Source organism: Odontesthes bonariensis, chromosome 9 (assembly GCF_027942865.1).
Source record: "Odontesthes bonariensis isolate fOdoBon6 chromosome 9, fOdoBon6.hap1, whole genome shotgun sequence".
In the NCBI taxonomy this organism is placed as follows: Eukaryota; Metazoa; Chordata; class Actinopteri; order Atheriniformes; family Atherinopsidae; genus Odontesthes; species Odontesthes bonariensis.
Genome location: NC_134514.1, coordinates 36,505,002 through 36,522,243, shown reverse-complemented (window position 1 = coordinate 36,522,243; position 17,242 = coordinate 36,505,002). Strand labels below are relative to the sequence as shown.

At 41.1% G+C, this 17,242-nt stretch overlaps 1 long non-coding RNA gene across 1 annotated transcript; it reads right to left on the bottom strand.

Annotated features, from left to right (window-relative positions):
- Positions 1-1,098: 1,098 nt before the first annotated feature.
- LOC142388949 (uncharacterized) lies at positions 1,099-1,516 on the bottom strand. Its single transcript, XR_012770355.1, has 3 exons — positions 1,471-1,516; positions 1,271-1,382; positions 1,099-1,169 (listed from the first exon to the last, which is right to left on the bottom strand). It is a non-coding gene; the product is annotated as an uncharacterized LOC142388949 (long non-coding RNA).
- Positions 1,517-17,242: the final 15,726 nt, after the last annotated feature.

The window sequence follows — 17,242 nt, the reverse complement described above, 5'->3', positions numbered from 1 at the left end:
TCCATCTTCTCCACATCTCATGTTTTATAGATCCAAACATGGTCCTCTAAATTTGAAATGATCAAAACAGACCAAAGGGTCTTTCACTGAGAGCTATTATAACATTAATTAAAAACAATTAAGACAATTAGTAGGAAGATATACAGGGAAGATTAGGAAGAATGAGGATGTAGCACAAACTGGATAAAGCTGTGTGACATAGCTGTTCTGTTTCATTCTTTCAGAAAGCTGTGTGGGAGTCAAGGTCAGTCATTTAGTTCCAATTCTTTTGTCAGTTATTCTATTCCAATGCAAAAGTCTATTTGGAGAGACATTGGTTCTTCAGACGTGAAAAATAAAAGACCAGCTGAAACCCAAATCTAAGGTATATACGGAAAAGCAAGATTTTATTTGGACAAGATGACCTGAAGCCAGGTCCCAGGCTTCAGGTCCCAGGCTTCAGGTCCCAGGCTTCAGGTCCCGGGCTTTCAGGTCCCGGGCTTCGGGTCCCGGGCTTTCAGGTCCCGGGATTCCAGGTCCCAGGCTTCAGGTCCCAGGCTTCAGGTCCCAGGCTTCAGGTCCCAGGCTTCAGGTCCCAGGCTTCCAAGTCCCAGGCTTCAGGTCCCGGGCTTTCAGGTCCCGGGCTTCGGGTCCCGGGCTTCGGGTCCCGGGCTTCGGGTCCCGGGCTTTCAGGTCCTAGTCTTAAGGTTCCGGGTTTTCAGGTCTCAGGCTTCAGGTCCCAGGATTTCAGGTCCCAGGATTTCAGGTCCCGGGCTTTCAGGTCCCAGGCTTCGGGCCCCGGGCTTCAGGTCCCGGGCTTCGGGCCCTGGGCTTCAGGTCCCGGGCTTTCAGTTCCCGGGATTTCAAGTCCAAGGCCTCAGGTCCCAGGCTTTCAGGTCCCAGGCTTCGGGCCCCGGGCTTTCAGGTCCCGGGCTTTCAGGTCCCGGGCTTTCATGTCCCGGGCTTCGGGTCCCAGGCTTTCAGGTCCCGGGCTTCGGGTCCCAGGCTTTCAGGTCCCGGGCTTCGGGCCCTGGGCTTTCAGGTCCCGGGCTTCGGGTCCCGGGCTTCGGGTCCCGGGCTTCGGGTCCCCGGCTTTAAGGTCCCGGCCTTCAGAGGGTCTGCAAATGGAGTGAGCAGAAAAGGCTGGCAGGCGTACCCTCTGTCACCCAGCAATACACCCAGGAATTCACCTGTGAATACAAAATGTTACCATCACAACCTCATAAGTAGTGACATTCTTAACACAGCCATGATGTTAAAAGTGGTTATCAATAGAGGTTCTGTGGCTCACCTTGTGATAGGCGCCGATAGATCTCTGAGTTCCGAAACACTCAGGAGTCGTGGACCGAGCCGGGCCACTTTGCCACAACATTACTGATCAAATAGTTAGCATTGCAGACCATCTGAAATGATAAGATGTTAAACCAATTAATGCACATCACAGGCAATGTACAGTGTTCATTAATCAACTTTATCAAAAGTCATGTTCACCTGTACATTGATGCTGTGGAAGTTTTTCCTGTTCACAAAATCCCCCTCATGGCCACCTGAGGGGGATTTTATTTTGATGTGTGTGCAGTCCACTGCACCAAGGACATTGGGGAAACCTGTAATATGATGCAATGAGTATCTTACTCTGAATGTTAACATTGTAATTGTAACTGTAATTTAAAAAAAAAAAAATTCTTACCTGCAATCCTATAGAACTCCTCCTTGATGTCACAGAGTCTGCTATGCCCAGGGAAGGAGATGAAGATGCTTGCAAGTCCTTTAATTGCGTTTTTTTTTCACTGCTAAAACAGTACAGGCAATGTGTGGGCAGGCACATTCTTAATAAAAAGTTGCTGCCATGTCCATTTTGGTTGCTTGCTTGCGCTTGACTCAGAGCGCGGATCTCGAAAACACATGAGAAGCAATACAGAATCATACGCGGCGGACAGCACAGCTTTATGCCAATTAGCCTACGCACACAGGCTCCACACCTCCACACGCATCTAGTCTGCAATCATAACTCATCAGGGGAAATCACATTTTGCCAATATTTTAGAGACCCCCCAACATTTCCCAAATCATGTTTTCGAGGGGGTCTCGTGTCAGTTTCAGGGGGTCTCGGATCCCCCGAGTCCCCCGTAGTTCGAACACTGTCTAATTGTGATAGTTTCAGTGGAGTGGTGAGTGTGTATTTGTGCACTACTTACGCATTCAGGCGGTCAGCAATGGTTTGCCACGCTTGCTCCCTTTGTTTTTTAACTGTGGCAGTATTTCCTTTTTGTTTTATTTTCTCCGTCATTTTCATATGCTTCCATTAATAAGTATTGCTCCGCTGGGGAGAAATACGCCGCCCTTGTTGCCATGGTGAATCAGTGAATCTATGATCGATCGTGGGGTCTATTTAAGAAAGCCGTGTGCAGCACTTATCCAGGATCGGTTTCACCTGGCTCAATGAATCCGTGTCTGCTCATCCTGGCTTGGCCTTTGTGCAACCAACTAAGCCCGGGCGCCCATGTTTTGGATTCCTTGAACCTGGCTAAGTAACTCATCCTGGATGTCTAAATCCTACTTTTGTGCAACGGGCCCCTGGAAACTAAATACTGAGTGAGTGATAGGTGAGTGAGTGCAGTTTGAGGGGAAAAACAGGTGAAGTGAATGAAGGTGATGGCAAAGCAACAGAAACTATGGGGAAAACATGGCTAAACTAAATACCAGACCTGGACTAGGAAACTAAGGCATGAGGGAAAACTAAAACATGGCAAAACTAAAAACTAAACATGGACTAAAAAACTAAGTCTGTGTTCGAAACCGCCTACTTCTCCTACTATTCCTACTAGTCATACTTTTTTAAGTTCCCGGATGTACACTAGATGCATACTAGATTCGCCGAAATGTTGAGTATTCATCATGAGGTTACTTGTCACACTCAAACTACCCAAGATGCAACGTAACGTGGCGTCGCCCATCGCCATTTGAACGGTCAAATTCCGTTAACGGGACGAGAGCAGTCAAAACGGCATAACAGGAAGTGCGTTGCTCACTGCGACTAGCTTTAGTAGCGCCGAATTTGTGGGAACAAACTTGTAAATAGCCGGTATTTTGTCAGATTTTCAACACCTTGGGGGTCTAAACGGCTACTTTCTCGCCTGAAAATGTTTCAAATGTTGCTAAAGTTATATATTTACAGAGTTTATAGCTTAAGCGAAATCAGCTTTTCAGGCCGGCTGAGTTCTGCTCGGGCAGGAGCGAAGTGCATTGTGTGTAAACGCTCTGCATGCTGTCTGATCGATGAGTATGCCGTTTTCAAGTATGTAGTATGTAGAACAAGCTGAGAACAAGCTGGGACCCAATAGGCTTCCTGTTTTAGTTAGTAAAAGAAGGAATCGAAAACAGTCAACTTCCAGGGTGAATCTATCTAATTTGTTAACGGTACCACGTACAACTCAGAATACAACAGAGACCAGTGTAAACTCCACAAAGCTAGCCTTACTTAATATTAGATCTCTGTCCAATAAGTCACTGTTAGTTAATGACTTCATAATTTCACATAATTTAGATTTTCTTTTTCTGACAGAAACATGGTTAACAGAGAGCACAAGCGCTACTGTTCTTAATGAAGCAGCTCCCCCAAACTTTAGTTTTATGGATAAATGCCGAAATGGTAGGAAAGGTGGGGGTGAAGCTGCTTTATTTAAAGATACATTCCAGTGTAAAGAGATCTCATTTGGTGATTTCACTTCTTTTGAATATCTGAGTTTTATTTTAAAGGGTGTTCCTAAAATCCTGTTCTTAATCATTTACAGATCTCCAGGATACTGTGCAAGTTTTATTGATGATTTTTCTGAATTATTGTCTGTTATTTCAACTGATTTTAACCATTTCATCTTGACCGGGGATTTTAACATTCACATAGATAATATGACGGATGGTAATGCCAAAGAATTTTCTTCTGTGCTGGACATGTTTGGTTTGTGGCAACATGTAACAGAACCAACTCACCTTCGAGGTCACATTCTGGACCTGGTCATTTCTAAAGGTGTTGATATTTCTTCTGTTGTTGTTACTGATTTGGCCTTGTCTGACCATTTTTGTATTTTATTTGATTTACATATTACTCAGAATGTTCAAACAACCAGCTTCTCAGTTAAGAAGAGGCACATCAATGAGAAAACAAGTGCTCAGTTTAGGGAGGCCATAGCTATGTTACCAACAATGAGTGCAGAGTCGGTTGAAGGAATGCTGGATCATTTTAACTTGAAAATTTTTAATGTAATGGAAGCTGTTGCACCGATAAGAATCAAGAGCACCTTGATCAAACAGAAAACACCATGGAGAAACACCACTACGGTCAAAAACCTGAAAAGAGAATGCAGGAAAGCTGAACGTAAATGGAGGAAAACAAAGCTTCAGATTTACTATGAGCTGTACAAACAAAGCCTGCGTAGTTATAACAATGAGCTGTGCAAGGCCAGACAGCTGCATTTATCTGAAATGATTAATAAGAATGTCAACAATTCTCAAACTCTGTTTGCTATGGTTGAAAAACTCACAAATCCTCCTAAACAGTCAAACCCAGACCTCCTTTCCACTGAGAAATGCAACGAATTTGCCAACTTTTTTAGCCAAAAAATCAAAACAATTAGACAAAACATTCACGCAACACAGAAAAACAAGAAAACTAATCTGTGTCTAAAACCTAGAAATAACTCTGACGTTATGTCACAATTTAATATTGTTAATTTAAAAATCCTAGTGGAAACAGTTCGGCATCTGAAATCAACAACTTGTTCTCTGGACATAATACCATCCGACTTTTTAAAAACTGTTTTTACCTCAGTAGAAAGTGATCTCCTACAAATAGTTAACAGCTCACTGGCATCAGGCATTTTTCCCAAGTCACTAAAGACAGCTGCCATTAAGCCACTCCTAAAGAAGAGAACTCTAGACGCCTCTATGATGAACAACTACAGACCTGTCTCTAATCTCTCTTTTATATCTAAGATTATTGAGAAAGTTGTATTTAACCAGCTCAACGACTTTCTGAATGAAAGTGGAAGTCTTGATAACTTTCAATCAGGCTTCAGACGTCATCACAGCACTGAAACAGCTCTGGTCAAAGTGTTAAACGACATCAGGTTGAATACTGATTCTGGTAATGTTTCAGTCCTGGTCCTGTTGGACCTCAGCGCTGCGTTTGATACTGTAGATCACAGAATCCTGTTGCACAGGCTGGAAAACTGGGTTGGACTTTCTGGAGCGGTCCTTAACTGGTTCAGGTCCTACTTAGAAGGCCGGAGTTATTTTGTTACAATTGGCAGCTATGAATCTGAGCGAGTGGCCATGACTTGTGGAGTCCCCCAGGGGTCAATTCTTGGACCTCTTCTGTTTAACTTGTATATGCTCCCTTTGGGTCAGATATTGCAGAACTTTAACATCAATTATCACAGTTATGCAGACGATACACAACTTTATGTGTCTCTGTCACCGGACGACTGCAGCCCAGCAGACGTACTGTGTCAGTGTCTGGAGGAAGTAAACACCTGGATGAGAGAGAATTTTCTACAATTAAATGAAGACAAAACTGAGATCATTCTGTTTGGTAGCAAAGAGAAGAGGGTCAGCGTTGGTAAATATCTTGAGACTCGGAACCTTACAATCACTGACCAGGTTCGTAACCTCGGAGTGTTGATAGACTCAGATCTGACTTTCAGCAGCCACATCAAAGCTGTCACCAAGGCAGCTTTTTACCACCTCAGAAACATCAACAGAATTAAAGGTTTCCTCTCCCAAAAAGACCAGGAGAAACTCATCCATGCATTCATCTCCAGTAGACTCGATTACTGTAATGCTCTTTTAACTGGACTTCCCAAAAAGAGCATTAAACATCTGCAGCTCATCCAGAACGCTGCTGCTAGAGTTTTAACCCGGACTAAGAGATCTGAACACATCACACCAGTTTTAAAATCTTTACACTGGCTTCCAGTCAGTCACAGAATAGATTTTAAAAGCCTGCTGATGGTTTAAAAATCCCAGAACGGTTTAGGCCCAAAATACATCTGTGATATGTTCAGAGAATATAAACCCAGCAGAGCTCTTAGATCCAAGGACTCAGGTCAGCTGGTTCAGTCCAGAGTCCAGACTAAACATGGAGAAGCAGCATTTAGCTGTTATGCTGCTAACAAGTGGAACAAACTGCCAGTGGAGATTAAACTTTCAGCAAATGTAGACATTTTTAAATCCAGGTTAAAGACATTTCTGTTCTCATGTGTCTATGCATGAAATATCTTTTAACTTATCTAGACTGTTGCCTGTTTTTAAATTCATTTAAATGATTTTATTTGTTTCTTTTTATATTCTTTTATGTATTTTTAATGCTTCTTGCACTCCCTGCTGCAATGCTTTTATTTTATGTAAAGCACTTTGAACTGTTTGTACATGAAATGTGCTATATAAATAAATTTGATTTGATTTGATTTGATTTGATGTAGTAGGCGGTTTCGAACACAGCCTAAGACATAATTACCACATAAAAAATCAACTGAAAACATGGGCAGAGTCCCGTGGGCGTGACATCTTTTGACCCATCATTGTATATTATGATATATTCTGCATAATCTACTCTGTGTGTGTATACATTCAAAGAAAATGCTTATATTCACATATTTTATTTGCAGAAACTGTAAGTCAATATGAGGTGTTTTAAAGGGATAGTTCGCCTCTTTTGACATAAAGCTGCATGACATCCCATAATAGCAATATCATTTATGAACATTTTCTTACCCCCTGCTGCGTCCTGTGAGCCGAGTTCCAGCTGAGTTTTGGCATTGATGAAGGTAGTCCGGCTAGTTGGCTGGGGCCACAAAAATAAAGCGTTTTGCTTCTCAAAACAATATGCGTTCAAAAGAGTAAAACATTTGCATAACAAAATCATTCAGCAAAAAAAGTCAGACCTCAGAATCGCTTGGCGCTATTTCTCTTTACCTTCATATCAATGCGTTCAGCCGCCTGCCGATAGCTGCACCTGTTACGGTGTTTCCTGCTCGGTCTGCACAGTTTACACAGCCCGCAGTGATACGAAGGGAGAGAGAAATAGCGCCAAGCGATTGTGAGGTCTGACTTTTTTTGCTGAACGATTTTGTGACACAAATGTATTACTCTTTTGAACGCATATTGTTTTGAGAAGCAAAACGCTTTATTTTTTTAAACCCCAGCCAACTAGCCGGACTACCTTCATCAACACCAAAACTCAGCTGGAACTCTGCTCACAGGACGCAGCAGGGGGTAAGAAAATGTTCATAAATGATATTGCTGATATGGGATGTCATGCAGCTTCATGTCAAAAGAGGCGAACTATCCCTTTAAGAGTCTACAGTGGAACTGGAAGCCGAAAAAAGGAAGGCTAATAGCCATCATGCTTCTTGCAGTTTCTTCTCCTCCAGCAGAAACTAGACCTCTCTACTCTCTTTCTTTCCTAGCATCTCTGTAACACTGTTGTTTTTTGTTTTTTTTAGATGAAAGTTGGCTAATAGTTGGCCAAGAAATGTTTCTTTTGTAATCACAGTGGCAGCTATACTTGGAGAGCGTACATAAGAGCTTATCTCATAGCGCCAGTACATGTTGAAAAAGCCTGGGACTTGACCATCTAACCCTGTGAATACTGAGTTTGACAAAGATCCAAAGACTACACACCCACAGTCAAGGTAGACCTTATTAAAGCTATATATTTTTCAGTCGTAATATCTCCTCACCATTCTGTTCACACGAGACATCACATCATATTTATTACTTTTTAACTATGAAACTAACCTTTGTTAATATAGCACCTTTAAACAGAAATGTAACCCAAAGAGCTTAAGCAAAAGTGATATCATGCTTTATCAAACAATACTTAAAATGTTACCTCCATGTCATCCTTGCATTGAAATATGCTCCTGAAAAAAGGAAACAATTAAATTTATTTTCAAGCTTACTTGTTCCCAAATTATCCTTCTAAAAATGTAAACCACCATTTTAATCCCCACATTTAAAATAAACCGATCTCTTCAACAGAATTAATATTTTCCCCCTTTTTCCACATTGCCCTACCATCATAAAGGTTTACCTATATTTAATGGGGCATTTTGAAAAAACATAATTCAAAATACATTTCTTTTCTCAGTTCTATGCATGAAATCTGCACGATATCTTTTAATTTATCTGGACTGTTGCTTGTTTTTAAATTCATTTAAATTATTTTATTTATTTTTCTTTATATTCTTTAATGTATTTTTAATGCTTCTTAAACTCCCTGCTGCAATGCTTTTATTTTATGTGAAGCACTTTGAATTGTTTTGTACATGTGCTATACAAATAGATTTGATTTGATTTGATTTGAGTTGATCTTAAAAATGAAAAATAGTATTGGACTAATTACACTGACCCGTGGTGTTCCATTTTCAACTATTTATTTTTCAAGACACTTCACCACTTGTCTTCACTCTGACAGATCTCTTCCCCCAGAAGTACATTTTCCAGTTGAATATCCTTCCTTTGATTCCCATTAGATAGAACTTGATTAAAAGCCCCACCCCCACATGTCATGAGCTCTTTCTTGGACAAAATATGACTTCTTCAAGATGTCTTCAATGACATCTTCCCTCCTCAATACTCTACATGGTATCCCTTCCCTGATAAAAGTAGCACATCCGCCTCCTCCTTTTATCCTTTTATTAGCCCTACATGTCCTGATTCCAAAACAACACCTCAAGCTGGGCATCAGCCATCTTTCCTGAGTACACAATGCACCTGCTTTCTCTGTTCAGTTCACTATTAATCGTTTAAAGTCCTGTCCATTGGCTATCAGAGTTGTTGCTGTCTCCTGTTGTATTAGAATCATTAACAGTATTTACCCACACATGTTGGCTAGGCTGTTCAATGAGACTGTCTCTTATATCCTCCCGTGTCAACCCAACCATATCCAATTGATGTACCCCTGCTATGAAAATAAACCATTTTCCTCATTTATCACTCGTTTTTACTCCTGCTGTTCAGTCATTGCCACATTCTTTTATACTATTTTTTCTGTCTCAATATCTTATCTGCCTCTGCAAAAGACATCTTCCCTTTGACTGCTGAACCTGTCCTTTCAGTTTCCCTGTCTCACAGCTGCACTGTGCAACACTATGTTCACCCCCATAGTGGCAGCACTAAGGGCAGACTTCTTCCCCACGCCTACCATACTCATGGTTAGTCCCACACCTGGCACATCATCCTTTTCTCTTACAGACTTTAGCTTTATGTTCAAATTATTGGCAGTTGAAACACTCCGATCTTAGATGTGTTGCAGGCACCAAATTCAGAACGTGTTTTTCTCTGTGAACATTTTGTATGTTTTCTATGTTCGTTTGGAAACCAGAATAATAATCTCCAAAACTTTATTGGCACCTCATTCCAGAAAAAAAAAAGATAATTTTCCTCTTTCAGTCCAAAACTTTTCATTTGTGTTCTCTTTGAAATATCCTTTTGAACCTGTATCAGCTTTAAGGTGAATGAGCACATAATTACAGTCAAATCTTCAACTGAACATATTGATCAAACTCATGGCACAAGATTAAATATCCTCATGAAGCATATTCATGTACTGAGTAAATCAGAGTGCAAAGGAGTGAAGAAGACACACGCACAGAGCACCAGACTGCTTCATCTACAGTGGACATTGTTCTGGCTCCCAATGCACATTAAGGCCATTCTTGTGCTGAATGTTGTTCGATTCATGATCCCATATCTGCTTGTTGGTCTCATTTTCTCCTGAATGTGTCCATGAGGTATGCCGTGTCAATCAAAAGCTTAGCAGACAGGTATTTCTACAGAGTTGTAGATGATTCCTTCAAGAGATATATTCTGAGATATACTCATAAAACATACAACCAATGTATAGCAGTGTTTGATAGACTTAATCCTCATGCAGGTGTGATAACCCAGTAAATATGTTCTAATTTGCTATTTGCTGATAAATCCATTGGGCCTTGTGCACCCTTTGGTGGTACACTTTGGGGAGGGGCATGACCCCCAAGGTTGGAAACCACTGTTTTACACAGCATCTCAACTCATTTTGGAATTGGGGTTGTATGAATTCAAGTGATTTAAACCGAACAACTGAATTGGTCACTGTTAGGAATGAGGTTTAGCCAATGTTCACAAAAGATATGCCATTTTAAAATAAAAGCCTAATTTGGGATAGATAAAATGAACATGACAGACGCTGTATGTTCTGAAGCCCAACCATTACCTGTGTGTGCGCATGTGTGCCTAAAAGTTTACTTTATGGCAGGCCAACATCTTCATTATAAGTTTGTCTACTCTTGATACTGACCTTGTTGCAGATGTCATAATTGAAAAAGGGTGAGCTGTGAATTGTGTAAACAAGTCCATCTAAAGAACGGTACAAGATTACTGCACTATATAACAAAGAAAATAGCCCTAAAGCTACAAAAAGACATTTCTTGATCTGAGCCATTGTATATCCAGCATAATGTTAATTGCCCAGATAGCTTATTTCGATCTGTGACTCCCAGCTTGGGATGTTTGGCTTTTCTCTTCCCCGACAGACAGTGTCTAATTGACAGCAATGCTCCTGTGGAATTTCTCAATCAATTTTTGATGAAAAGCAAAGAAAACCTGTAGCCTTGAGGAGGATTTCTTAGTGTCAACTGTGTGCTTCAAGAGGCAACAAGCTGTAAACATTACTGAAGTTCTCTTATTGTCTGTTTAAAGTTTGGTTTATCTACCCATACATACATCGACTCAGGTACAGTCATTATGTAGATTTGCCTTTACATAGTGCTAAAAACATTAACATTTAAGGACGATAATATAGAGAAAATATTCATTTCAATTGCTTAAAAAAAAAAACACAAGAAAAAAAATATAAAACGTTTTTATTTCTCTCTTTAACACTGTAGGGTACTGGCCTTATTGTGAAAAGTATCCCGAGATGACATTGTTCAGAAAACTGAAACGAGATTAAAGCAATATGACTAATTACTTCAAAAAATCAAAGTTACAACTGGTTAAGTGTAATGAAAAAAAATTGTATAATATTAATACAGGTTCATTGCAAAAGGGAAAAGACAGGATATATAGCATAATTATAATTACAATTAATTGAATTCCAATTGGCTTGAATTGGACTTTATTATCTAAGTGCCTTGAGATAATAAATAATAATAAATAAATAATAAATTTGTTGTCTTTGGCGCTATATAAATAAAAATTAATTGAATTGAATTGAATTGAATTGAATAACGGTAGTTAAAAATTAGGCAATTATTTTAGGATTTGAAGCTGCATATTAATCCATCCATCCATTTTCTATACCCGCTTAATCCGTCGGTCGGGTCGCTGGGGGGCTGGATCCTATCCCAGCGGTCATCGGGCGAGAGGGTACACCCTGGAGAGGTGGCTGCATATTAATCTTTTCATAAAAGACCCTAGCAAAAATGAGACTGTAAATGTTAGCAACATCAACAATGCACGATGATGTAATGATGCTCGGTGGTAATGAACCATCATGACAAAATGTACACTTTACCACTGCTCCATGAGTTTTTTAGCCTCTTTTAGTACAATTTGGTTTCTTATCCAAACTTCTACTGTTAAATAGAGGTAGAGATCAAATTCAGTGCTTAAAAAGACCCTTGAACCACTTTTCCTCGTACAATCTCTGTGTCAGTGAGATATGTAAATAGGCACTCTACATCACATTAACCATAATAATGTGGCAAATATGAAAGTGTTTCAACAATGACCAAAGAAAATATCCAGTTTCAAATGGTTTCACACACTGTATGAAATGAGTCATCTAACTATATTTCAATGGTAAAAAAAAAAAAAAAACTTTGGTTGGATATATAAGGTCTTGTTGGATTTTTCACAGATCTTTTATGAATCATCTGAATGAGTCACATGCACGTTTACATATCCAGTTTTAATTGATAAATGATAAATGATAAAGCAAGACTGTTTAAGTAATAATTGGATGGATGCCAAACAAATGCATGACATATATATTTTTCTGTGTAGATAATTGGCAATTTGTTACCATAGAAACACCCAATGCAGTATCCTTTCTATCTAACTAATAGCTTTTATAGCTGTAATCTCTCTGGTATGATGTCATTTTACAGTCTCTGCTCAGCAAGCAGCATTTTCTCATTAGATTATTACAAATAGTAAAACGCACAGGCGCAAACTCATTTACGTACCTGATATGATTTAATGTATTCCTATGGAGGTTTTTAAAGTCCTGGAGGTTTTCTTTCTTTCTCTCCACTCCTGTTTGACATTATTTTCTTACACAGTGGGTAAAACACAGGATAATCAAATACCTCTGAGACGAATGAAAATACTTTAAATGACTAAGACTGTGCCTTTATGATGCTGAGAGCTCCCGACAGAAAATTCTGTTACGTGAATACATAATGACAATAAAGAATTCTTGATTAAAACTTCTAAGATGTTATACACAATGGCAATTTTATTCATTACAAAAGTTGAAATTAGAGTTTGTTCAATAGGAAAACTGAGAATATTTATGAAGTTGAAAAAGCTATCTTTTTTTTTTCCTTTGTCCTGTCCAGCATTATGGCAGCAGAATTGTAATCTGAATACCGTTTATGCCAAACACAGTTGCTTTGCCAAGGGAAGCTTCATGAATGTAAAGCTCCCCTTGATGCCCATCAACTGCTTCTCTATTTATTTTTGTTACAATACTTAACATGTAATAGTGCCGAACCGGACCGGGGGACAGGGACAGAAGGAGAGCAAAGAAGAAAAAAAAAGGAACAGAAAAAGAAAGAAACAATCATAGAAAACAATGAAAAATCAGACAACCAGCTGTTACACCTGTAAAAAAAAAACAGAAGACAATCTACGGCCTCTGTGGGGAATCCAGCCTTAGAGGCACCAGGAGCACCTGTAAGCAGACAAGCAGAGAACAAACACACAAACACACAAACAACCAAACAAAAAAGCACAAGCAGCAGCAATCACATACAACACAACTGTGGATACAGATGACCTCAAACCACAGGACAACACAACAACTGGTTAGCGAGAATGCTACTGGGCTAATGAATGTGTGTGTGTGTGTGTCTGCATGAAAATGCAATACACATGGCACAGGTCCCACATGACAACCGTGCTTAGTTATGAGTGTATCAGTGTATAGGGCCACGGTCCACAGCTCCCCCAGCAATCAGAAGCAGGCAGAGAGGGCCCCAAGACCCAGTCCACCAGCAGCACAGAGCCCGGGAAGCCCACCGCAGGGACAACCACGCATCCAGCCAGAAGACTACAGAAGTAGGCCCCAGACAGAGCCCCCACAAGCTTAGGATAGAGGCCCCCCAGGAACCAGGGGCGACAGCCAGGTAGGCCCCGCCAGGCCATGCACATGTCCCAACGAGCCCAACACCCCCAAGTGCCCCGGGAGTCAAGATGTGCCCACAGGTGGCAACGCCCCCCCCCCCATCAGGAACAGCACAAGCAGGCCAGAGGACAGCAAGTCCTGACCCAGCCCCAGTCACCGCCAAGCAAGTACACCCACACTCCTACATGAATCAGATAAGGAAAAAGGTTTTAAAAATAAACACACACTCGCACAGCACACGCATCTGCTCATGGTCCCCCTCAAAACCCCCTCCCCCAACTCTACTGGGGTGTGGCATAGCGGACACATCTGGGGGCCAGCAGCACCCCAGCCACCACAGACCCGGAATCAGCAGAAAGACTCCTCCGCCTGGCCCCTCGCCCCCCTGGCTCGTCAATATTTTCTAATAGTGAGCAATTAAAACTGAGGGGCAGGAAACCTTGTAGAACTGGGAGTGTGGCCCTCCGAGCAACCTTCATACCCAAAGAGCCACCAGATACACACACGCCCTCAAAACCCTACATGTGTGAGTGTGTGCTGTGTACAGGGGCCAGAAGGGAGAGCGGTATGGGGGTATGGAAGACCGGGAGGAGAGAAGCCTCCACAGAGAGGGCAGCCAGAGCCTGGCTGCAACAGGCACCCCCATTTCCTGGGACCTGTCACAGGGCAGGAGGGCCTGATGTCCACCATGTCCAGGGCCTGCAGCGACCGTATCTGGGGAGCTACTGTGCACCCAGAAGGCACCCACCCGCTCCACCCCAGAGGGCCCCTACAAATAAAGAAAAGAAAAAAAAGAAAAGACACACAGTCACAACGGTCTGGTCCTGATCCCCACCATCACCCAGGCCCACCCAAGCTGCCCCCAACAGGGGAAAAGCACCACCACACGCCACAACACCCTAAAAAAAAAAAAACCTGCGGACACATCGGAGTTCCCAGAGCAATTAGCTGGACACCAGGACCCGCACACAAAAAAGCTATCTAAGATCAGGGAGACCATGGATAAATCCTACTGAAGGAATTTGTTTTTAAATGCTTGAGCACCTGGAAAGACTGAGTGGAACTCATCTTTGGAATGAAAGGCAGCCCCTCTCAGTTGCTTTCATCTGCAGGTTTTTCAGCAGGATAAGTGTCTTTGAGAAGTATATTCAGCTTCAGCTCTGGTTTTCCGTATCACGAAAATGGTTGACCTCTTACTGGGTTGTACAGTGGAAACCGCTTATAGTGATCACGTTAGTCCAGAGCCAATTTGAACACTATAAGCGGTTGATTACTAAAACCGAATTTGTATTACTGTACAGGTATTTCACTTATTTTTTTATGCAGAATATCATCTAAATGCCATTTGTATCGTTTTTCAATGAGAAAAATTAAATGAAATGGATAGTTTCAGCATTTACTGAATTTTATTATCATGCAAGTTTAATTACAGTACTGCGCAGTGCGCAGACATACTGTAGGCTAACTCAAATACAGTATGTCACTTATTCTCTGCTGTGCCGCCAGTGCATTTTTTTTTTTTACAAGTCTGAAAATAAAGTTTGAAACAAATGCCTAATCACAGTGCTTTTCCCGGGCTCCGTCGTTAGCATTCATGACTGTCTCTCGTTGCTTAATTAGACTACAAAAGGTAGCCTGAAGAATGCCAAGCTTCACCGCAGCATCTCGTGGGCTCGTTTTTGGTCATTTGTCATACGCCTCGAGGAGACTACGTTTTTCATTCAGAGAAAATGACTTCCTTTTTCCAGCCATGATTCGCGCGCTTGCTGCCCGGTGTCAACTCGTTACGTTAGCTAGTGAGGCAGAAGCACAGGGCAGAAGCAGACGTCCAGAAAGGAATCAAGGGAGTAAAAAATAAAATAGCTACACGTAGTTTTAAAATTAATGTATTTTTGCAAATGTTTACATTCATAAAATGGCCAAAAATGAACATTATGAGAGGATTTCTTGATTACTATAAACGAATTATTTAAACAGCATTTGTATAGAAATGATTCTGTCCCAAGCCTTTTGATCCATATAAGCGGTTGATTACTATATCTGTGACCACTATAAGCGGTTTCCACTGTATCACCATCTTAACAGATCCCGGAAGCCTAACCTTTCAGTAGTACAATGACCCTAAGCAAACTGCCAAAGCAGCACTGTAGCAGTGGTTTAAGGGGAAACAGTTGTGTTGGAATAGTCCAGTCAAAGCCCAGACCTGAAACCAACTGACAATCTGTTGCATGATTTAAAGATTGCTGTGCACCAGCACAAGCCACCCAACTTTAAAAAAGGGGAGTAGTTTTGCTTTTCAAGAATGGGCAAAAAATCTCTGTGGTTGGGGGTGGTAGTGGGTTAAGCAGCCGCCCCATGTACAGAGGCTACAGTCCTCGCTGCAGCTGGCCCCGGTTCGAGTCCCGCATCGGTCGGCCCTTTGCTGCATGTTGTTCCCCCTCTCTCTGCCCCCTGCTTCCTGTCTCTCTCCACTGTCCTATCCAATAAAGGCAAAAAGCCCCAAAAAATACTTAAAAAAAAAAAATAATAATCTCTGTGGTTAGATGTGGAAAGGCCATAGACACATATCCAAAGAGATGGCTCTTTTTCTTCTTTTTTTAATTTTCACCTCGCCAATTCGGACTGTTTTTATGGATTTTTTAATTTAAAAAAGCCAAGGGGGGTAAACACTTTACCCACTTTACTTCTGGTAATATATGTATTTCCATATTTGAAATGGCAGAATATTCCAAGAGAAATGTTTTGTCAAACTCATTGTTGACAGCGTGAGCTGGGGTTGGTAAATGGCGAGGTAGTGCATACTGGGACTCAAACTGTTGAACACACCACAGCATATTGGTAAACATCGTTAATCACAGGTTAGCAGATGGGAACGTTAATTGTGGCAGAGGAAATAACAAGACCCAGAGGATGCTTCTATTTATCGACACCCTGCTGTTACTGATAAGGGCTGAGCAAATGGGTGTGTGTGCACATGTATGCGTGTAACTGTGTTCACACTAAAAAGTGAGCAGTGTCTGGAGGAAAGAGCTGACAGGGAGGGTTAATGTATATGCATTCGCCAACACTTTGCCTTGTTGTTTCTATGCCTGTCCCCCATCCTTCTTGCAAGCATAACTTGAGAACTTGAGTTCTGCTGAATATTTTTCTCTGGCATGACTTATGGTTTAGAAAGGTTCCACTGTTTTTCATTAACTTTTACACCAGTCTGATATGTTGTAAAGAATTAAAAACAGTTTTCAAACACACATCAGACATTACTGAAAGCATTCTTTCTTTCTGAACTATTTTCTTTCCTTGGATTATTTTTACTTTTACCAAAAGAAAAGAATCTTTAAAACAATGATTGACAGATGAAACGAGATATTTTGCTCCATGGTAATGTCTCAGTTATTTTAGTTTTTTACTGGGCTGATATTCTGAAAAATTCCAACATGGCCTATGTTTTTGGCCATTTATTTTGTGATAGGTTTTTTTCCATATTAAAGGTGGAGTAGGGTTCTTTTTCTCGAGCATTTTTTTTACATATTGCTTGAAATACTCTTCACACCCCCATTGCAACCAATTAATTAAAAGTTTTGACACAAATATGAAAAGTTTTAGTGGCCTCTAGAACGAACAATCCAGGAAAAACTATCCAATCATACTGAACGGACTGTTAACGATGATTGGATTCTGATGCGTCTATCAAACTGCAATCTGCTCCTCCCTCCCCCTCCTTCCCCCTGTGCGCGTACCCTTCTTCGTGAACGAATTACGCGTGCCCAGAAGCTTGTCAGGAAGCTGAACTAGAGCCAGATCGGCTAGCACCTAGCATTATTAAACGGTTCATTATGATGTTGAAAGGTATTTTCTTACCTGTGAATC